Source organism: Ambystoma mexicanum, unplaced genomic scaffold (assembly GCF_040938575.1).
Source record: "Ambystoma mexicanum isolate Mex_15411 unplaced genomic scaffold, UKY_AmexF1_1 Mex_scaf20, whole genome shotgun sequence".
Classification (NCBI taxonomy): domain Eukaryota; kingdom Metazoa; phylum Chordata; class Amphibia; order Caudata; family Ambystomatidae; genus Ambystoma; species Ambystoma mexicanum.
Window position 1 is genome coordinate 535,143 of NW_027182434.1, and position 23,143 is coordinate 558,285.

General features: G+C 51.4%; 5 non-coding genes across 5 annotated transcripts; all 5 read right to left on the minus strand.

Annotated features, from left to right (window-relative positions):
- Nucleotides 1-10,144: 10,144 nt before the first annotated feature.
- TRNAD-GUC (transfer RNA aspartic acid (anticodon GUC)) lies at nucleotides 10,145-10,216 on the minus strand. The gene has a single exon. It is a non-coding gene; the product is annotated as a tRNA-Asp (tRNA).
- A 2,846-nt stretch (nucleotides 10,217-13,062) lies between these two features.
- TRNAD-GUC (transfer RNA aspartic acid (anticodon GUC)) lies at nucleotides 13,063-13,134 on the minus strand. Its single transcript has one exon. It is a non-coding gene; the product is annotated as a tRNA-Asp (tRNA).
- A 4,316-nt stretch (nucleotides 13,135-17,450) lies between these two features.
- On the minus strand, nucleotides 17,451-17,522 carry TRNAD-GUC (transfer RNA aspartic acid (anticodon GUC)). Its single transcript has one exon. It is a non-coding gene; the product is annotated as a tRNA-Asp (tRNA).
- Nucleotides 17,523-20,368: 2,846 nt separating this feature from the next.
- On the minus strand, nucleotides 20,369-20,440 carry TRNAD-GUC (transfer RNA aspartic acid (anticodon GUC)). The gene has a single exon. It is a non-coding gene; the product is annotated as a tRNA-Asp (tRNA).
- A 1,396-nt stretch (nucleotides 20,441-21,836) lies between these two features.
- On the minus strand, nucleotides 21,837-21,908 carry TRNAD-GUC (transfer RNA aspartic acid (anticodon GUC)). The gene has a single exon. It is a non-coding gene; the product is annotated as a tRNA-Asp (tRNA).
- Nucleotides 21,909-23,143: the final 1,235 nt, after the last annotated feature.

Consider the following 23,143-nt stretch of genomic DNA (forward strand, 5'->3'; position numbering starts at 1 on the left):
GACGTGAGGGCATGAAATGAACAGCTGCTGATGTCTGCACAGCATCCAGCGACCACCTAGATGGCCTAGGGGGTCTCATTTTCCCCCGTCAAACGGCTTGCCCGATCTAAGGCTAATTTCTTTCTTTTTATCGGCACCAGGCTTAAAACTCAGTTTAAGGCGATAGTTCCGGGCTATGTTTGACTCCAGAGTTGAATCTGTCATCCCGCATTTCCTCAGCAAATCAAGCTACCCATCTCAAGTCTCATGAGCTGAGGACGGCAAAGTCCCTGTGGGCTTAGGACAGTCAAAGAAACCCCTGGGCTGCATGCTAAGCCCCTTTTCGGCTTCACTTTCCAAATCCTGCCCTAGCTTGCGATTAGTTTTTTTCTCACTTCTTGCCCCCATCTCCCACCTTGCCTCATGGTCTCCCCTCCTCTGCGCACCTGACAGTTTGCCTGCCCTTCCACTGCCTGTCTCCAGACTTTCCAAGGAGAAAAGGCAAAGCACTAAAGCGGGCCGGGCAACGGGTCAAGTTCCGCTTTCGGCGACTAGCAGGGAGGTAGCGTGGCCGAGCGGTCTAAGGCGCTGGATTAAGGCTCCAGTCTCTTCGGAGGCGTGGGTTCAAATCCCACCGCTGCCACTTTTCCTGGCCTTGCATTTTAAAGAAGAACGTAACGTTGACCTCTTCCTTCATTAGTGCCACCTCTGTCGCAATGAGCAAGCGGATGGTATGCCACACCCTGCAGGAAAAAGGTTTCGCTTCTGACGTCTTGCTTTTCTGGACATCCAGTCTCAAGTTTCCCATCTGGAACGGCGCTCCCTGCTGCTTTGTGAAGACTTGCTGCAAGAGCCTTCGAAACCCAGGAGCTCTTGCGTTGAGCTGTGACGCGTCCTGGGAAGACCTCCCGTTGCAGCGGAATGAGCCCCACTTCCAGGGCGTGCTGGTAGCAAATTTCCCACAGCCCACAGGGAGCAAACGATCCCAGGTGTGATGTATCACCAGGAGAGGCTGAGATGAGAGTAAGGGTTCACGCGTGTGCCCGGACCGAGGTTAATGATGGGATTAGAGCTAGGGTTAGATGCAGGGAAAGAGTGAGAGTTATAATTAGGGATAAAGCTAACAGGTGATCAGTACTCGTCATGTAACATGATACAAAGGGTCAGAAGAGGAACTGATTCAGGGTTACAATTTGGACTTCGCAGACAACAGGAGCACTAAATGGTGCTGAGGGGGACTCAACAAAGTGGACCGGCCGCCTAATGTAAGCAATTGTGCACAAATATTGTACGATGACTAGCGTTGCCGGTGCTTTTTTCTTAAAGAGTCAGTTCTTGGCACCCATTCCCTACTTGACTCAGCCTAATCTTCAAGAATATTTGTCAAGAACTAAAAAAAATCCAGAAAAGGTTTAACCTCCCCGTCGGGGCCGGTCTCCCGCGTGACAGGCGGGGATACTGACCACTATACTAACGAGGAGACGTGAGGGCATGAAATGAACAGCTGCTGATGTCTGCACAGCATCCAGCGACCACCTAGATGGCCTAGGGGGTCTCATTTTCCCCCGTCAAACGGCTTGCCCGATCTAAGGCTAATTTCTTTCTTTTTATCGGCACCAGGCTTAAAACTCAGTTTAAGGCGATAGTTCCGGGCTATGTTTGACTCCAGAGTTGAATCTGTCATCCCGCATTTCCTCAGCAAATCAAGCTACCCATCTCAAGTCTCATGAGCTGAGGACGGCAAAGTCCCTGTGGGCTTAGGACAGTCAAAGAAACCCCTGGGCTGCATGCTAAGCCCCTTTTCGGCTTCACTTTCCGAATCCTGCCCTAGCTTGCGATTAGTTTTTTTCTCACTTCTTGCCCCCAACTCCCACCTTGCCTCATGGTCTCCCCTCCTCTGCGCACCTGACAGTTTGCCTGCCCTTCCACTGCCTGTCTCCAGACTTTCCAAGGAGAAAAGGCAAAGCACTAAAGCGGGCCGGGCAACGGGTCAAGTTCCGCTTTCGGCGACTAGCAGGGAGGTAGCGTGGCCGAGCGGTCTAAGGTGCTGGATTAAGGCTCCAGTCTCTTCGGAGGCGTGGGTTCAAATCCCACCGCTGCCACTTTTCCTGGCCTTGCATTTTAAAGAAGAACGTAACGTTGACCTCTTCCTTCATTAGTGCCAGCTCTGTCGCAATGAGCAAGCGGATGGTATGCCACACCCTGCAGGAAAAAGGTTTCGCTTCTGACGTCTTGCTTTTCTGGACATCCAGTCTCAAGTTTCCCATCTGGAACGGCGCTCCCTGCTGCTTTGTGAAGGCTTGCTGCAAGAGCCTTCGAAACCCAGGAGCTCTTGCGTTGAGCTGTGACGCGTCCTGGGAAGACCTCCCGTTGCAGCGGAATGAGCCCCACTTCCAGGGCGTGCTGGTAGCAAATTTCCCACAGCCCACAGGGAGCAAACGATCCCAGGTGTGATGTATCACCAGGAGAGGCTGAGATGAGAGTAAGGGTTCACGCGTGTGCCCGGACCGAGGTTAATGATGGGATTAGAGCTAGGGTTAGATGCAGGGAAAGAGTGAGAGTTATAATTAGGGATAAAGCTAACAGGTGATCATTACTCGTCATGTAACATGATACAAAGGGTCAGAAGAGGAACTGATTCAGGGTTACAATTTGGACTTCGCAGACAACAGGAGCACTAAATGGTGCTGAGGGGGACTCAATAAAGTGGACCGGCCGCCTAATGTAAGCAATTGTGCACAAATATTGTACGATGACTAGCGTTGCCGGTGCTTTTTTCTTAAAGAGTCAGTTCTTGGCACCCATTCCCTACTTGACTCAGCCTAATCTTCAAGAATATTTGTCAAGAACTAAAAAAAATCCAGAAAAGGTTTAACCTCCCCGTCGGGGAATTGAGCCCCGGTCTCCCGCGTGACAGGCGGGGATACTGACCACTATACTAACGAGGAGACGTGAGGGCATGAAATGAACAGCTGCTGATGTCTGCACAGCATCCAGCGACCACCTAGATGGCCTAGGGGGTCTCATTTTCCCCCGTCAAACGGCTTGCCCGATCTAAGGCTAATTTCTTTCTTTTTATCGGCACCAGGCTTAAAACTCAGTTTAAGGCGATAGTTCCGGGCTATGTTTGACTCCAGAGTTGAATCTGTCATCCCGCATTTCCTCAGCAAATCAAGCTACCCATCTCAAGTCTCATGAGCTGAGGACGGCAAAGTCCCTGTGGGCTTAGGACAGTCAAAGAAACCCCTGGGCTGCATGCTAAGCCCCTTTTCGGCTTCACTTTCCGAATCCTGCCCTAGCTTGCGATTAGTTTTTTTCTCACTTCTTGCCCCCATCTCCCACCTTGCCTCATGGTCTCCCCTCCTCTGCGCACCTGACAGTTTGCCTGCCCTTCCACTGCCTGTCTCCAGACTTTCCAAGGAGAAAAGGCAAAGCACTAAAGCGGGCCGGGCAACGGGTCAAGTTCCGCTTTCGGCGACTAGCAGGGAGGTAGCGTGGCCGAGCGGTCTAAGGCGCTGGATTAAGGCTCCAGTCTCTTCGGAGGCGTGGGTTCAAATCCCACCGCTGCCACTTTTCCTGGCCTTGCATTTTAAAGAAGAACGTAACGTTGACCTCTTCCTTCATTAGTGCCACCTCTGTCGCAATGAGCAAGCGGATGGTATGCCACACCCTGCAGGAAAAAGGTTTCGCTTCTGACGTCTTGCTTTTCTGGACATCCAGTCTCAAGTTTCCCATCTGGAACGGCGCTCCCTGCTGCTTTGTGAAGGCTTGCTGCAAGAGCCTTCGAAACCCAGGAGCTCTTGCGTTGAGCTGTGACGCGTCCTGGGAAGACCTCCCGTTGCAGCGGAATGAGCCCCACTTCCAGGGCGTGCTGGTAGCAAATTTCCCACAGCCCACAGGGAGCAAACGATCCCAGGTGTGATGTATCACCAGGAGAGGCTGAGATGAGAGTAAGGGTTCACGCGTGTGCCCGGACCGAGGTTAATGATGGGATTAGAGCTAGGGTTAGATGCAGGGAAAGAGTGAGAGTTATAATTAGGGATAAAGCTAACAGGTGATCAGTACTCGTCATGTAACATGATACAAAGGGTCAGAAGAGGAACTGATTCAGGGTTACAATTTGGACTTCGCAGACAACAGGAGCACTAAATGGTGCTGAGGGGGACTCAATAAAGTGGACCGGCCGCCTAATGTAAGCAATTGTGCACAAATATTGTACGATGACTAGCGTTGCCGGTGCTTTTTTCTTAAAGAGTCAGTTCTTGGCACCCATTCCCTACTTGACTCAGCCTAATCTTCAAGAATATTTGTCAAGAACTAAAAAAAATCCAGAAAAGGTTTAACCTCCCCGGTCTCCCGCGTGACAGGCGGGGATACTGACCACTATACTAACGAGGAGACGTGAGGGCATGAAATGAACAGCTGCTGATGTCTGCACAGCATCCAGCGACCACCTAGATGGCCTAGGGGGTCTCATTTTCCCCCGTCAAACGGCTTGCCCGATCTAAGGCTAATTTCTTTCTTTTTATCGGCACCAGGCTTAAAACTCAGTTTAAGGCGATAGTTCCGGGCTATGTTTGACTCCAGAGTTGAATCTGTCATCCCGCATTTCCTCAGCAAATCAAGCTACCCATCTCAAGTCTCATGAGCTGAGGACGGCAAAGTCCCTGTGGGCTTAGGACAGTCAAAGAAACCCCTGGGCTGCATGCTAAGCCCCTTTTCGGCTTCACTTTCCGAATCCTGCCCTAGCTTGCGATTAGTTTTTTTCTCACTTCTTGCCCCCAACTCCCACCTTGCCTCATGGTCTCCCCTCCTCTGCGCACCTGACAGTTTGCCTGCCCTTCCACTGCCTGTCTCCAGACTTTCCAAGGAGAAAAGGCAAAGCACTAAAGCGGGCCGGGCAACGGGTCAAGTTCCGCTTTCGGCGACTAGCAGGGAGGTAGCGTGGCCGAGCGGTCTAAGGTGCTGGATTAAGGCTCCAGTCTCTTCGGAGGCGTGGGTTCAAATCCCACCGCTGCCACTTTTCCTGGCCTTGCATTTTAAAGAAGAACGTAACGTTGACCTCTTCCTTCATTAGTGCCAGCTCTGTCGCAATGAGCAAGCGGATGGTATGCCACACCCTGCAGGAAAAAGGTTTCGCTTCTGACGTCTTGCTTTTCTGGACATCCAGTCTCAAGTTTCCCATCTGGAACGGCGCTCCCTGCTGCTTTGTGAAGGCTTGCTGCAAGAGCCTTCGAAACCCAGGAGCTCTTGCGTTGAGCTGTGACGCGTCCTGGGAAGACCTCCCGTTGCAGCGGAATGAGCCCCACTTCCAGGGCGTGCTGGTAGCAAATTTCCCACAGCCCACAGGGAGCAAACGATCCCAGGTGTGATGTATCACCAGGAGAGGCTGAGATGAGAGTAAGGGTTCACGCGTGTGCCCGGACCGAGGTTAATGATGGGATTAGAGCTAGGGTTAGATGCAGGGAAAGAGTGAGAGTTATAATTAGGGATAAAGCTAACAGGTGATCATTACTCGTCATGTAACATGATACAAAGGGTCAGAAGAGGAACTGATTCAGGGTTACAATTTGGACTTCGCAGACAACAGGAGCACTAAATGGTGCTGAGGGGGACTCAATAAAGTGGACCGGCCGCCTAATGTAAGCAATTGTGCACAAATATTGTACGATGACTAGCGTTGCCGGTGCTTTTTTCTTAAAGAGTCAGTTCTTGGCACCCATTCCCTACTTGACTCAGCCTAATCTTCAAGAATATTTGTCAAGAACTAAAAAAAATCCAGAAAAGGTTTAACCTCCCCGTCGGGGAACCCGGTCTCCCGCGTGACAGGCGGGGATACTGACCACTATACTAACGAGGAGACGTGAGGGCATGAAATGAACAGCTGCTGATGTCTGCACAGCATCCAGCGACCACCTAGATGGCCTAGGGGGTCTCATTTTCCCCCGTCAAACGGCTTGCCCGATCTAAGGCTAATTTCTTTCTTTTTATCGGCACCAGGCTTAAAACTCAGTTTAAGGCGATAGTTCCGGGCTATGTTTGACTCCAGAGTTGAATCTGTCATCCCGCATTTCCTCAGCAAATCAAGCTACCCATCTCAAGTCTCATGAGCTGAGGACGGCAAAGTCCCTGTGGGCTTAGGACAGTCAAAGAAACCCCTGGGCTGCATGCTAAGCCCCTTTTCGGCTTCACTTTCCGAATCCTGCCCTAGCTTGCGATTAGTTTTTTTCTCACTTCTTGCCCCCATCTCCCACCTTGCCTCATGGTCTCCCCTCCTCTGCGCACCTGACAGTTTGCCTGCCCTTCCACTGCCTGTCTCCAGACTTTCCAAGGAGAAAAGGCAAAGCACTAAAGCGGGCCGGGCAACGGGTCAAGTTCCGCTTTCGGCAACTAGCAGGGAGGTAGCGTGGCCGAGCGGTCTAAGGCGCTGGATTAAGGCTCCAGTCTCTTCGGAGGCGTGGGTTCAAATCCCACCGCTGCCACTTTTCCTGGCCTTGCATTTTAAAGAAGAACGTAACGTTGACCTCTTCCTTCATTAGTGCCACCTCTGTCGCAATGAGCAAGCGGATGGTATGCCACACCCTGCAGGAAAAAGGTTTCGCTTCTGACGTCTTGCTTTTCTGGACATCCAGTCTCAAGTTTCCCATCTGGAACGGCGCTCCCTGCTGCTTTGTGAAGACTTGCTGCAAGAGCCTTCGAAACCCAGGAGCTCTTGCGTTGAGCTGTGACGCGTCCTGGGAAGACCTCCCGTTGCAGCGGAATGAGCCCCACTTCCAGGGCGTGCTGGTAGCAAATTTCCCACAGCCCACAGGGAGCAAACGATCCCAGGTGTGATGTATCACCAGGAGAGGCTGAGATGAGAGTAAGGGTTCACGCGTGTGCCCGGACCGAGGTTAATGATGGGATTAGAGCTAGGGTTAGATGCAGGGAAAGAGTGAGAGTTATAATTAGGGATAAAGCTAACAGGTGATCAGTACTCGTCATGTAACATGATACAAAGGGTCAGAAGAGGAACTGATTCAGGGTTACAATTTGGACTTCGCAGACAACAGGAGCACTAAATGGTGCTGAGGGGGACTCAATAAAGTGGACCGGCCGCCTAATGTAAGCAATTGTGCACAAATATTGTACGATGACTAGCGTTGCCGGTGCTTTTTTCTTAAAGAGTCAGTTCTTGGCACCCATTCCCTACTTGACTCAGCCTAATCTTCAAGAATATTTGTCAAGAACTAAAAAAAATCCAGAAAAGGTTTAACCTCCCCGTCGGGGCCGGTCTCCCGCGTGACAGGCGGGGATACTGACCACTATACTAACGAGGAGACGTGAGGGCATGAAATGAACAGCTGCTGATGTCTGCACAGCATCCAGCGACCACCTAGATGGCCTAGGGGGTCTCATTTTCCCCCGTCAAACGGCTTGCCCGATCTAAGGCTAATTTCTTTCTTTTTATCGGCACCAGGCTTAAAACTCAGTTTAAGGCGATAGTTCCGGGCTATGTTTGACTCCAGAGTTGAATCTGTCATCCCGCATTTCCTCAGCAAATCAAGCTACCCATCTCAAGTCTCATGAGCTGAGGACGGCAAAGTCCCTGTGGGCTTAGGACAGTCAAAGAAACCCCTGGGCTGCATGCTAAGCCCCTTTTCGGCTTCACTTTCCGAATCCTGCCCTAGCTTGCGATTAGTTTTTTTCTCACTTCTTGCCCCCAACTCCCACCTTGCCTCATGGTCTCCCCTCCTCTGCGCACCTGACAGTTTGCCTGCCCTTCCACTGCCTGTCTCCAGACTTTCCAAGGAGAAAAGGCAAAGCACTAAAGCGGGCCGGGCAACGGGTCAAGTTCCGCTTTCGGCGACTAGCAGGGAGGTAGCGTGGCCGAGCGGTCTAAGGTGCTGGATTAAGGCTCCAGTCTCTTCGGAGGCGTGGGTTCAAATCCCACCGCTGCCACTTTTCCTGGCCTTGCATTTTAAAGAAGAACGTAACGTTGACCTCTTCCTTCATTAGTGCCAGCTCTGTCGCAATGAGCAAGCGGATGGTATGCCACACCCTGCAGGAAAAAGGTTTCGCTTCTGACGTCTTGCTTTTCTGGACATCCAGTCTCAAGTTTCCCATCTGGAACGGCGCTCCCTGCTGCTTTGTGAAGGCTTGCTGCAAGAGCCTTCGAAACCCAGGAGCTCTTGCGTTGAGCTGTGACGCGTCCTGGGAAGACCTCCCGTTGCAGCGGAATGAGCCCCACTTCCAGGGCGTGCTGGTAGCAAATTTCCCACAGCCCACAGGGAGCAAACGATCCCAGGTGTGATGTATCACCAGGAGAGGCTGAGATGAGAGTAAGGGTTCACGCGTGTGCCCGGACCGAGGTTAATGATGGGATTAGAGCTAGGGTTAGATGCAGGGAAAGAGTGAGAGTTATAATTAGGGATAAAGCTAACAGGTGATCATTACTCGTCATGTAACATGATACAAAGGGTCAGAAGAGGAACTGATTCAGGGTTACAATTTGGACTTCGCAGACAACAGGAGCACTAAATGGTGCTGAGGGGGACTCAATAAAGTGGACCGGCCGCCTAATGTAAGCAATTGTGCACAAATATTGTACGATGACTAGCGTTGCCGGTGCTTTTTTCTTAAAGAGTCAGTTCTTGGCACCCATTCCCTACTTGACTCAGCCTAATCTTCAAGAATATTTGTCAAGAACTAAAAAAAATCCAGAAAAGGTTTAACCTCCCCGGTCTCCCGCGTGACAGGCGGGGATACTGACCACTATACTAACGAGGAGACGTGAGGGCATGAAATGAACAGCTGCTGATGTCTGCACAGCATCCAGCGACCACCTAGATGGCCTAGGGGGTCTCATTTTCCCCCGTCAAACGGCTTGCCCGATCTAAGGCTAATTTCTTTCTTTTTATCGGCACCAGGCTTAAAACTCAGTTTAAGGCGATAGTTCCGGGCTATGTTTGACTCCAGAGTTGAATCTGTCATCCCGCATTTCCTCAGCAAATCAAGCTACCCATCTCAAGTCTCATGAGCTGAGGACGGCAAAGTCCCTGTGGGCTTAGGACAGTCAAAGAAACCCCTGGGCTGCATGCTAAGCCCCTTTTCGGCTTCACTTTCCGAATCCTGCCCTAGCTTGCGATTAGTTTTTTTCTCACTTCTTGCCCCCAACTCCCACCTTGCCTCATGGTCTCCCCTCCTCTGCGCACCTGACAGTTTGCCTGCCCTTCCACTGCCTGTCTCCAGACTTTCCAAGGAGAAAAGGCAAAGCACTAAAGCGGGCCGGGCAACGGGTCAAGTTCCGCTTTCGGCGACTAGCAGGGAGGTAGCGTGGCCGAGCGGTCTAAGGTGCTGGATTAAGGCTCCAGTCTCTTCGGAGGCGTGGGTTCAAATCCCACCGCTGCCACTTTTCCTGGCCTTGCATTTTAAAGAAGAACGTAACGTTGACCTCTTCCTTCATTAGTGCCAGCTCTGTCGCAATGAGCAAGCGGATGGTATGCCACACCCTGCAGGAAAAAGGTTTCGCTTCTGACGTCTTGCTTTTCTGGACATCCAGTCTCAAGTTTCCCATCTGGAACGGCGCTCCCTGCTGCTTTGTGAAGGCTTGCTGCAAGAGCCTTCGAAACCCAGGAGCTCTTGCGTTGAGCTGTGACGCGTCCTGGGAAGACCTCCCGTTGCAGCGGAATGAGCCCCACTTCCAGGGCGTGCTGGTAGCAAATTTCCCACAGCCCACAGGGAGCAAACGATCCCAGGTGTGATGTATCACCAGGAGAGGCTGAGATGAGAGTAAGGGTTCACGCGTGTGCCCGGACCGAGGTTAATGATGGGATTAGAGCTAGGGTTAGATGCAGGGAAAGAGTGAGAGTTATAATTAGGGATAAAGCTAACAGGTGATCATTACTCGTCATGTAACATGATACAAAGGGTCAGAAGAGGAACTGATTCAGGGTTACAATTTGGACTTCGCAGACAACAGGAGCACTAAATGGTGCTGAGGGGGACTCAATAAAGTGGACCGGCCGCCTAATGTAAGCAATTGTGCACAAATATTGTACGATGACTAGCGTTGCCGGTGCTTTTTTCTTAAAGAGTCAGTTCTTGGCACCCATTCCCTACTTGACTCAGCCTAATCTTCAAGAATATTTGTCAAGAACTAAAAAAAATCCAGAAAAGGTTTAACCTCCCCGTCGGGGAATTGAACCCCGGTCTCCCGCGTGACAGGCGGGGATACTGACCACTATACTAACGAGGAGACGTGAGGGCATGAAATGAACAGCTGCTGATGTCTGCACAGCATCCAGCGACCACCTAGATGGCCTAGGGGGTCTCATTTTCCCCCGTCAAACGGCTTGCCCGATCTAAGGCTAATTTCTTTCTTTTTATCGGCACCAGGCTTAAAACTCAGTTTAAGGCGATAGTTCCGGGCTATGTTTGACTCCAGAGTTGAATCTGTCATCCCGCATTTCCTCAGCAAATCAAGCTACCCATCTCAAGTCTCATGAGCTGAGGACGGCAAAGTCCCTGTGGGCTTAGGACAGTCAAAGAAACCCCTGGGCTGCATGCTAAGCCCCTTTTCGGCTTCACTTTCCGAATCCTGCCCTAGCTTGCGATTAGTTTTTTTCTCACTTCTTGCCCCCATCTCCCACCTTGCCTCATGGTCTCCCCTCCTCTGCGCACCTGACAGTTTGCCTGCCCTTCCACTGCCTGTCTCCAGACTTTCCAAGGAGAAAAGGCAAAGCACTAAAGCGGGCCGGGCAACGGGTCAAGTTCCGCTTTCGGCGACTAGCAGGGAGGTAGCGTGGCCGAGCGGTCTAAGGCGCTGGATTAAGGCTCCAGTCTCTTCGGAGGCGTGGGTTCAAATCCCACCGCTGCCACTTTTCCTGGCCTTGCATTTTAAAGAAGAACGTAACGTTGACCTCTTCCTTCATTAGTGCCACCTCTGTCGCAATGAGCAAGCGGATGGTATGCCACACCCTGCAGGAAAAAGGTTTCGCTTCTGACGTCTTGCTTTTCTGGACATCCAGTCTCAAGTTTCCCATCTGGAACGGCGCTCCCTGCTGCTTTGTGAAGGCTTGCTGCAAGAGCCTTCGAAACCCAGGAGCTCTTGCGTTGAGCTGTGACGCGTCCTGGGAAGACCTCCCGTTGCAGCGGAATGAGCCCCACTTCCAGGGCGTGCTGGTAGCAAATTTCCCACAGCCCACAGGGAGCAAACGATCCCAGGTGTGATGTATCACCAGGAGAGGCTGAGATGAGAGTAAGGGTTCACGCGTGTGCCCGGACCGAGGTTAATGATGGGATTAGAGCTAGGGTTAGATGCAGGGAAAGAGTGAGAGTTATAATTAGGGATAAAGCTAACAGGTGATCATTACTCGTCATGTAACATGATACAAAGGGTCAGAAGAGGAACTGATTCAGGGTTACAATTTGGACTTCGCAGACAACAGGAGCACTAAATGGTGCTGAGGGGGACTCAATAAAGTGGACCGGCCGCCTAATGTAAGCAATTGTGCACAAATATTGTACGATGACTAGCGTTGCCGGTGCTTTTTTCTTAAAGAGTCAGTTCTTGGCACCCATTCCCTACTTGACTCAGCCTAATCTTCAAGAATATTTGTCAAGAACTAAAAAAAATCCAGAAAAGGTTTAACCTCCCCGGTCTCCCGCGTGACAGGCGGGGATACTGACCACTATACTAACGAGGAGACGTGAGGGCATGAAATGAACAGCTGCTGATGTCTGCACAGCATCCAGCGACCACCTAGATGGCCTAGGGGGTCTCATTTTCCCCCGTCAAACGGCTTGCCCGATCTAAGGCTAATTTCTTTCTTTTTATCGGCACCAGGCTTAAAACTCAGTTTAAGGCGATAGTTCCGGGCTATGTTTGACTCCAGAGTTGAATCTGTCATCCCGCATTTCCTCAGCAAATCAAGCTACCCATCTCAAGTCTCATGAGCTGAGGACGGCAAAGTCCCTGTGGGCTTAGGACAGTCAAAGAAACCCCTGGGCTGCATGCTAAGCCCCTTTTCGGCTTCACTTTCCGAATCCTGCCCTAGCTTGCGATTAGTTTTTTTCTCACTTCTTGCCCCCAACTCCCACCTTGCCTCATGGTCTCCCCTCCTCTGCGCACCTGACAGTTTGCCTGCCCTTCCACTGCCTGTCTCCAGACTTTCCAAGGAGAAAAGGCAAAGCACTAAAGCGGGCCGGGCAACGGGTCAAGTTCCGCTTTCGGCGACTAGCAGGGAGGTAGCGTGGCCGAGCGGTCTAAGGTGCTGGATTAAGGCTCCAGTCTCTTCGGAGGCGTGGGTTCAAATCCCACCGCTGCCACTTTTCCTGGCCTTGCATTTTAAAGAAGAACGTAACGTTGACCTCTTCCTTCATTAGTGCCAGCTCTGTCGCAATGAGCAAGCGGATGGTATGCCACACCCTGCAGGAAAAAGGTTTCGCTTCTGACGTCTTGCTTTTCTGGACATCCAGTCTCAAGTTTCCCATCTGGAACGGCGCTCCCTGCTGCTTTGTGAAGGCTTGCTGCAAGAGCCTTCGAAACCCAGGAGCTCTTGCGTTGAGCTGTGACGCGTCCTGGGAAGACCTCCCGTTGCAGCGGAATGAGCCCCACTTCCAGGGCGTGCTGGTAGCAAATTTCCCACAGCCCACAGGGAGCAAACGATCCCAGGTGTGATGTATCACCAGGAGAGGCTGAGATGAGAGTAAGGGTTCACGCGTGTGCCCGGACCGAGGTTAATGATGGGATTAGAGCTAGGGTTAGATGCAGGGAAAGAGTGAGAGTTATAATTAGGGATAAAGCTAACAGGTGATCATTACTCGTCATGTAACATGATACAAAGGGTCAGAAGAGGAACTGATTCAGGGTTACAATTTGGACTTCGCAGACAACAGGAGCACTAAATGGTGCTGAGGGGGACTCAATAAAGTGGACCGGCCGCCTAATGTAAGCAATTGTGCACAAATATTGTACGATGACTAGCGTTGCCGGTGCTTTTTTCTTAAAGAGTCAGTTCTTGGCACCCATTCCCTACTTGACTCAGCCTAATCTTCAAGAATATTTGTCAAGAACTAAAAAAAATCCAGAAAAGGTTTAACCTCCCCGTCGGGGAATTGAACCCCGGTCTCCCGCGTGACAGGCGGGGATACTGACCACTATACTAACGAGGAGACGTGAGGGCATGAAATGAACAGCTGCTGATGTCTGCACAGCATCCAGCGACCACCTAGATGGCCTAGGGGGTCTCATTTTCCCCCGTCAAACGGCTTGCCCGATCTAAGGCTAATTTCTTTCTTTTTATCGGCACCAGGCTTAAAACTCAGTTTAAGGCGATAGTTCCGGGCTATGTTTGACTCCAGAGTTGAATCTGTCATCCCGCATTTCCTCAGCAAATCAAGCTACCCATCTCAAGTCTCATGAGCTGAGGACGGCAAAGTCCCTGTGGGCTTAGGACAGTCAAAGAAACCCCTGGGCTGCATGCTAAGCCCCTTTTCGGCTTCACTTTCCGAATCCTGCCCTAGCTTGCGATTAGTTTTTTTCTCACTTCTTGCCCCCATCTCCCACCTTGCCTCATGGTCTCCCCTCCTCTGCGCACCTGACAGTTTGCCTGCCCTTCCACTGCCTGTCTCCAGACTTTCCAAGGAGAAAAGGCAAAGCACTAAAGCGGGCCGGGCAACGGGTCAAGTTCCGCTTTCGGCGACTAGCAGGGAGGTAGCGTGGCCGAGCGGTCTAAGGTGCTGGATTAAGGCTCCAGTCTCTTCGGAGGCGTGGGTTCAAATCCCACCGCTGCCACTTTTCCTGGCCTTGCATTTTAAAGAAGAACGTAACGTTGACCTCTTCCTTCATTAGTGCCACCTCTGTCGCAATGAGCAAGCGGATGGTATGCCACACCCTGCAGGAAAAAGGTTTCGCTTCTGACGTCTTGCTTTTCTGGACATCCAGTCTCAAGTTTCCCATCTGGAACGGCGCTCCCTGCTGCTTTGTGAAGGCTTGCTGCAAGAGCCTTCGAAACCCAGGAGCTCTTGCGTTGAGCTGTGACGCGTCCTGGGAAGACCTCCCGTTGCAGCGGAATGAGCCCCACTTCCAGGGCGTGCTGGTAGCAAATTTCCCACAGCCCACAGGGAGCAAACGATCCCAGGTGTGATGTATCACCAGGAGAGGCTGAGATGAGAGTAAGGGTTCACGCGTGTGCCCGGACCGAGGTTAATGATGGGATTAGAGCTAGGGTTAGATGCAGGGAAAGAGTGAGAGTTATAATTAGGGATAAAGCTAACAGGTGATCATTACTCGTCATGTAACATGATACAAAGGGTCAGAAGAGGAACTGATTCAGGGTTACAATTTGGACTTCGCAGACAACAGGAGCACTAAATGGTGCTGAGGGGGACTCAATAAAGTGGACCGGCCGCCTAATGTAAGCAATTGTGCACAAATATTGTACGATGACTAGCGTTGCCGGTGCTTTTTTCTTAAAGAGTCAGTTCTTGGCACCCATTCCCTACTTGACTCAGCCTAATCTTCAAGAATATTTGTCAAGAACTAAAAAAAATCCAGAAAAGGTTTAACCTCCCCGAACCCCGGTCTCCCGCGTGACAGGCGGGGATACTGACCACTATACTAACGAGGAGACGTGAGGGCATGAAATGAACAGCTGCTGATGTCTGCACAGCATCAAGCGACCACCTAGATGGCCTAGGGGGTCTCATTTTCCCCCGTCAAACGGCTTGCCCGATCTAAGGCTAATTTCTTTCTTTTTATCGGCACCAGGCTTAAAACTCAGTTTAAGGCGATAGTTCCGGGCTATGTTTGACTCCAGAGTTGAATCTGTCATCCCGCATTTCCTCAGCAAATCAAGCTACCCATCTCAAGTCTCATGAGCTGAGGACGGCAAAGTCCCTGTGGGCTTAGGACAGTCAAAGAAACCCCTGGGCTGCATGCTAAGCCCCTTTTCGGCTTCACTTTCCGAATCCTGCCCTAGCTTGCGATTAGTTTTTTCCTCACTTCTTGCCCCCATCTCCCACCTTGCCTCATGGTCTCCCCTCCTCTGCGCACCTGACAGTTTGCCTGCCCTTCCACTGCCTGTCTCCAGACTTTCCAAGGAGAAAAGGCAAAGCACTAAAGCGGGCCGGGCAACGGGTCAAGTTCCGCTTTCGGCGACTAGCAGGGAGGTAGCGTGGCCGAGCGGTCTAAGGCGCTGGATTAAGGCTCCAGTCTCTTCGGAGGCGTGGGTTCAAATCCCACCGCTGCCACTTTTCCTGGCCTTGCATTTTAAAGAAGAACGTAACGTTGACCTCTTCCTTCATTAGTGCCACCTCTGTCGCAATGAGCAAGCGGATGGTATGCCACACCCTGCAGGAAAAAGGTTTCGCTTCTGACGTCTTGCTTTTCTGGACATCCAGTCTCAAGTTTCCCATCTGGAACGGCGCTCACTGCTGCTTTGTGAAGACTTGCTGCAAGAGCCTTCGAAACCCAGGAGCTCTTGCGTTGAGCTGTGACGCGTCCTGGGAAGACCTCCCGTTGCAGCGGAATGAGCCCCACTTCCAGGGCGTGCTGGTAGCAAATTTCCCACAGCCCACAGGGAGCAAACGATCCCAGGTGTGATGTATCACCAGGAGAGGCTGAGATGAGAGTAAGGGTTCACGCGTGTGCCCGGACCGAGGTTAATGATGGGATTAGAGCTAGGGTTAGATGCAGGGAAAGAGTGAGAGTTATAATTAGGGATAAAGCTAACAGGTGATCATTACTCGTCATGTAACATGATACAAAGGGTCAGAAGAGGAACTGATTCAGGGTTACAATTTGGACTTCGCAGACAACAGGAGCACTAAATGGTGCTGAGGGGGACTCAATAAAGTGGACCGGCCGCCTAATGTAAGCAATTGTGCACAAATATTGTACGATGACTAGCGTTGCCGGTGCTTTTTTCTTAAAGAGTCAGTTCTTGGCACCCATTCCCTACTTGACTCAGCCTAATCTTCAAGAATATTTGTCAAGAACTAAAAAAAATCCAGAAAAGGTTTAACCTCCCCGTCGGGGAACCCCGGTCTCCCGCGTGACAGGCGGGGATACTGACCACTATACTAACGAGGAGACGTGAGGGCATGAAATGAACAGCTGCTGATGTCTGCACAGCATCCAGCGACCACCTAGATGGCCTAGGGGGTCTCATTTTCCCCCGTCAAACGGCTTGCCCGATCTAAGGCTAATTTCTTTCTTTTTATCGGCACCAGGCTTAAAACTCAGTTTAAGGCGATAGTTCCGGGCTATGTTTGACTCCAGAGTTGAATCTGTCATCCCGCATTTCCTCAGCAAATCAAGCTACCCATCTCAAGTCTCATGAGCTGAGGACGGCAAAGTCCCTGTGGGCTTAGGACAGTCAAAGAAACCCCTGGGCTGCATGCTAAGCCCCTTTTCGGCTTCACTTTCCGAATCCTGCCCTAGCTTGCGATTAGTTTTTTTCTCACTTCTTGCCCCCATCTCCCACCTTGCCTCATGGTCTCCCCTCCTCTGCGCACCTGACAGTTTGCCTGCCCTTCCACTGCCTGTCTCCAGACTTTCCAAGGAGAAAAGGCAAAGCACTAAAGCGGGCCGGGCAACGGGTCAAGTTCCGCTTTCGGCGACTAGCAGGGAGGTAGCGTGGCCGAGCGGTCTAAGGCGCTGGATTAAGGCTCCAGTCTCTTCGGAGGTGTGGGTTCAAATCCCACCGCTGCCACTTTTCCTGGCCTTGCATTTTAAAGAAGAACGTAACGTTGACCTCTTCCTTCATTAGTGCCAGCTCTGTCGCAATGAGCAAGCGGATGGTATGCCACACCCTGCAGGAAAAAGGTTTCGCTTCTGACGTCTTGCTTTTCTGGACATCCAGTCTCAAGTTTCCCATCTGGAACGGCGCTCCCTGCTGCTTTGTGAAGGCTTGCTGCAGGAGCCTTCGAAACCCAGGAGCTCTTGCGTTGAGCTGTGACGCGTCCTGGGAAGACCTCCCGTTGCAGCGGAATGAGCCCCACTTCCAGGGCGTGCTGGTAGCAAATTTCCCACAGCCCACAGGGAGCAAACGATCCCAGGTGTGATGTATCACCAGGAGAGGCTGAGATGAGAGTAAGGGTTCACGCGTGTGCCCGGACCGAGGTTAATGATGGGATTAGAGCTAGGGTTAGATGCAGGGAAAGAGTGAGAGTTATAATTAGGGATAAAGCTAACAGGTGATCATTACTCGTCATGTAACATGATACAAAGGGTCAGAAGAGGAACTGATTCAGGGTTACAATTTGGACTTCGCAGACAACAGGAGCACTAAATGGTGCTGAGGGGGACTCAATAAAGTGGACCGGCCGCCTAATGTAAGCAATTGTGCACAAATATTGTACGATGACTAGCGTTGCCGGTGCTTTTTTCTTAAAGAGTCAGTTCTTGGCACCCATTCCCTACTTGACTCAGCCTAATCTTCAAGAATATTTGTCAAGAACTAAAAAAAATCCAGAAAAGGTTTAACCTCCCCGTCGGGGAATTGAACCCCGGTCTCCCGCGTGACAGGCGGGGATACTGACCACTATACTAACGAGGAGACGTGAGGGCATGAAATGAACAGCTGCTGATGTCTGCACAGCATCCAGCGACCACCTAGATGGCCTAGGGGGTCTCATTTTCCCCCGTCAAACGGCTTGCCCGATCTAAGGCTAATTTCTTTCTTTTTATCGGCACCAGGCTTAAAACTCAGTTTAAGGCGATAGTTCCGGGCTATGTTTGACTCCAGAGTTGAATCTGTCATCCCGCATTTCCTCAGCAAATCAAGCTACCCATCTCAAGTCTCATGAGCTGAGGACGGCAAAGTCCCTGTGGGCTTAGGACAGTCAAAGAAACCCCTGGGCTGCATGCTAAGCCCCTTTTCGGCTTCACTTTCCGAATCCTGCCCTAGCTTGCGATTAGTTTTTTTCTCACTTCTTGCCCCCATCTCCCACCTTGCCTCATGGTCTCCCCTCCTCTGCGCACCTGACAGTTTGCCTGCCCTTCCACTGCCTGTCTCCAGACTTTCCAAGGAGAAAAGGCAAAGCACTAAAGCGGGCCGGGCAACGGGTCAAGTTCCGCTTTCGGCGACTAGCAGGGAGGTAGCGTGGCCGAGCGGTCTAAGGCGCTGGATTAAGGCTCCAGTCTCTTCGGAGGCGTGGGTTCAAATCCCACCGCTGCCACTTTTCCTGGCCTTGCATTTTAAAGAAGAACGTAACGTTGACCTCTTCCTTCATTAGTGCCACCTCTGTCGCAATGAGCAAGCGGATGGTATGCCACACCCTGCAGGAAAAAGGTTTCGCTTCTGACGTCTTGCTTTTCTGGACATCCAGTCTCAAGTTTCCCATCTGGAACGGCGCTCCCTGCTGCTTTGTGAAGGCTTGCTGCAAGAGCCTTCGAAACCCAGGAGCTCTTGCGTTGAGCTGTGACGCGTCCTGGGAAGACCTCCCGTTGCAGCGGAATGAGCCCCACTTCCAGGGCGTGCTGGTAGCAAATTTCCCACAGCCCACAGGGAGCAAACGATCCCAGGTGTGATGTATCACCAGGAGAGGCTGAGATGAGAGTAAGGGTTCACGCGTGTGCCCGGACCGAGGTTAATGATGGGATTAGAGCTAGGGTTAGATGCAGGGAAAGAGTGAGAGTTATAATTAGGGATAAAGCTAACAGGTGATCATTACTCGTCATGTAACATGATACAAAGGGTCAGAAGAGGAACTGATTCAGGGTTACAATTTGGACTTCGCAGACAACAGGAGCACTAAATGGTGCTGAGGGGGACTCAATAAAGTGGACCGGCCGCCTAATGTAAGCAATTGTGCACAAATATTGTACGATGACTAGCGTTGCCGGTGCTTTTTTCTTAAAGAGTCAGTTCTTGGCACCCATTCCCTACTTGACTCAGCCTAATCTTCAAGAATATTTGTCAAGAACTAAAAAAAATCCAGAAAAGGTTTAACCTCCCCGGTCTCCCGCGTGACAGGCGGGGATACTGACCACTATACTAACGAGGAGACGTGAGGGCATGAAATGAACAGCTGCTGATGTCTGCACAGCATCCAGCGACCACCTAGATGGCCTAGGGGGTCTCATTTTCCCCCGTCAAACGGCTTGCCCGATCTAAGGCTAATTTCTTTCTTTTTATCGGCACCAGGCTTAAAACTCAGTTTAAGGCGATAGTTCCGGGCTATGTTTGACTCCAGAGTTGAATCTGTCATCCCGCATTTCCTCAGCAAATCAAGCTACCCATCTCAAGTCTCATGAGCTGAGGACGGCAAAGTCCCTGTGGGCTTAGGACAGTCAAAGAAACCCCTGGGCTGCATGCTAAGCCCCTTTTCGGCTTCACTTTCCGAATCCTGCCCTAGCTTGCGATTAGTTTTTTTCTCACTTCTTGCCCCCAACTCCCACCTTGCCTCATGGTCTCCCCTCCTCTGCGCACCTGACAGTTTGCCTGCCCTTCCACTGCCTGTCTCCAGACTTTCCAAGGAGAAAAGGCAAAGCACTAAAGCGGGCCGGGCAACGGGTCAAGTTCCGCTTTCGGCGACTAGCAGGGAGGTAGCGTGGCCGAGCGGTCTAAGGTGCTGGATTAAGGCTCCAGTCTCTTCGGAGGCGTGGGTTCAAATCCCACCGCTGCCACTTTTCCTGGCCTTGCATTTTAAAGAAGAACGTAACGTTGACCTCTTCCTTCATTAGTGCCAGCTCTGTCGCAATGAGCAAGCGGATGGTATGCCACACCCTGCAGGAAAAAGGTTTCGCTTCTGACGTCTTGCTTTTCTGGACATCCAGTCTCAAGTTTCCCATCTGGAACGGCGCTCCCTGCTGCTTTGTGAAGGCTTGCTGCAAGAGCCTTCGAAACCCAGGAGCTCTTGCGTTGAGCTGTGACGCGTCCTGGGAAGACCTCCCGTTGCAGCGGAATGAGCCCCACTTCCAGGGCGTGCTGGTAGCAAATTTCCCACAGCCCACAGGGAGCAAACGATCCCAGGTGTGATGTATCACCAGGAGAGGCTGAGATGAGAGTAAGGGTTCACGCGTGTGCCCGGACCGAGGTTAATGATGGGATTAGAGCTAGGGTTAGATGCAGGGAAAGAGTGAGAGTTATAATTAGGGATAAAGCTAACAGGTGATCATTACTCGTCATGTAACATGATACAAAGGGTCAGAAGAGGAACTGATTCAGGGTTACAATTTGGACTTCGCAGACAACAGGAGCACTAAATGGTGCTGAGGGGGACTCAATAAAGTGGACCGGCCGCCTAATGTAAGCAATTGTGCACAAATATTGTACGATGACTAGCGTTGCCGGTGCTTTTTTCTTAAAGAGTCAGTTCTTGGCACCCATTCCCTACTTGACTCAGCCTAATCTTCAAGAATATTTGTCAAGAACTAAAAAAAATCCAGAAAAGGTTTAACCTCCCCGTCGGGGAATTGAACCCCGGTCTCCCGCGTGACAGGCGGGGATACTGACCACTATACTAACGAGGAGACGTGAGGGCATGAAATGAACAGCTGCTGATGTCTGCACAGCATCCAGCGACCACCTAGATGGCCTAGGGGGTCTCATTTTCCCCCGTCAAACGGCTTGCCAGATCTAAGGCTAATTTCTTTCTTTTTATCGGCACCAGGCTTAAAACTCAGTTTAAGGCGATAGTTCCGGGCTATGTTTGACTCCAGAGTTGAATCTGTCATCCCGCATTTCCTCAGCAAATCAAGCTACCCATCTCAAGTCTCATGAGCTGAGGACGGCAAAGTCCCTGTGGGCTTAGGACAGTCAAAGAAACCCCTGGGCTGCATGCTAAGCCCCTTTTCGGCTTCACTTTCCGAATCCTGCCCTAGCTTGCGATTAGTTTTTTTCTCACTTCTTGCCCCCATCTCCCACCTTGCCTCATGGTCTCCCCTCCTCTGCGCACCTGACAGTTTGCCTGCCCTTCCACTGCCTGTCTCCAGACTTTCCAAGGAGAAAAGGCAAAGCACTAAAGCGGGCCGGGCAACGGGTCAAGTTCCGCTTTCGGCGACTAGCAGGGAGGTAGCGTGGCCGAGCGGTCTAAGGCGCTGGATTAAGGCTCCAGTCTCTTCGGAGGCGTGGGTTCAAATCCCACCGCTGCCACTTTTCCTGGCCTTGCATTTTAAAGAAGAACGTAACGTTGACCTCTTCCTTCATTAGTGCCACCTCTGTCGCAATGAGCAAGCGGATGGTATGCCACACCCTGCAGGAAAAAGGTTTCGCTTCTGACGTCTTGCTTTTCTGGACATCCAGTCTCAAGTTTCCCATCTGGAACGGCGCTCCCTGCTGCTTTGTGAAGGCTTGCTGCAAGAGCCTTCGAAACCCAGGAGCTCTTGCGTTGAGCTGTGACGCGTCCTGGGAAGACCTCCCGTTGCAGCGGAATGAGCCCCACTTCCAGGGCGTGCTGGTAGCAAATTTCCCACAGCCCACAGGGAGCAAACGATCCCAGGTGTGATGTATCACCAGGAGAGGCTGAGATGAGAGTAAGGGTTCACGCGTGTGCCCGGACCGAGGTTAATGATGGGATTAGAGCTAGGGTTAGATGCAGGGAAAGAGTGAGAGTTATAATTAGGGATAAAGCTAACAGGTGATCATTACTCGTCATGTAACATGATACAAAGGGTCAGAAGAGGAACTGATTCAGGGTTACAATTTGGACTTCGCAGACAACAGGAGCACTAAATGGTGCTGAGGGGGACTCAATAAAGTGGACCGGCCGCCTAATGTAAGCAATTGTGCACAAATATTGTACGATGACTAGCGTTGCCGGTGCTTTTTTCTTAAAGAGTCAGTTCTTGGCACCCATTCCCTACTTGACTCAGCCTAATCTTCAAGAATATTTGTCAAGAACTAAAAAAAATCCAGAAAAGGTTTAACCTCCCCGTCGGGGAATTGAACCCCGGTCTCCCGCGTGACAGGCGGGGATACTGACCACTATACTAACGAGGAGACGTGAGGGCATGAAATGAACAGCTGCTGATGTCTGCACAGCATCCAGCGACCACCTAGATGGCCTAGGGGGTCTCATTTTCCCCCGTCAAACGGCTTGCCAGATCTAAGGCTAATTTCTTTCTTTTTATCGGCACCAGGCTTAAAACTCAGTTTAAGGCGATAGTTCCGGGCTATGTTTGACTCCAGAGTTGAATCTGTCATCCCGCATTTCCTCAGCAAATCAAGCTACCCATCTCAAGTCTCATGAGCTGAGGACGGCAAAGTCCCTGTGGGCTTAGGACAGTCAAAGAAACCCCTGGGCTGCATGCTAAGCCCCTTTTCGGCTTCACTTTCCGAATCCTGCCCTAGCTTGCGATTAGTTTTTTTCTCACTTCTTGCCCCCATCTCCCACCTTGCCTCATGGTCTCCCCTCCTCTGCGCACCTGACAGTTTGCCTGCCCTTCCACTGCCTGTCTCCAGACTTTCCAAGGAGAAAAGGCAAAGCACTAAAGCGGGCCGGGCAACGGGTCAAGTTCCGCTTTCGGCGACTAGCAGGGAGGTAGCGTGGCCGAGCGGTCTAAGGCGCTGGATTAAGGCTCCAGTCTCTTCGGAGGCGTGGGTTCAAATCCCACCGCTGCCACTTTTCCTGGCCTTGCATTTTAAAGAAGAACGTAACGTTGACCTCTTCCTTCATTAGTGCCACCTCTGTCGCAATGAGCAAGCGGATGGTATGCCACACCCTGCAGGAAAAAGGTTTCGCTTCTGACGTCTTGCTTTTCTGGACATCCAGTCTCAAGTTTCCCATCTGGAACGGCGCTCCCTGCTGCTTTGTGAAGGCTTGCTGCAAGAGCCTTCGAAACCCAGGAGCTCTTGCGTTGAGCTGTGACGCGTCCTGGGAAGACCTCCCGTTGCAGCGGAATGAGCCCCACTTCCAGGGCGTGCTGGTAGCAAATTTCCCACAGCCCACAGGGAGCAAACGATCCCAGGTGTGATGTATCACCAGGAGAGGCTGAGATGAGAGTAAGGGTTCACGCGTGTGCCCGGACCGAGGTTAATGATGGGATTAGAGCTAGGGTTAGATGCAGGGAAAGAGTGAGAGTTATAATTAGGGATAAAGCTAACAGGTGATCATTACTCGTCATGTAACATGATACAAAGGGTCAGAAGAGGAACTGATTCAGGGTTACAATTTGGACTTCGCAGACAACAGGAGCACTAAATGGTGCTGAGGGGGACTCAATAAAGTGGACCGG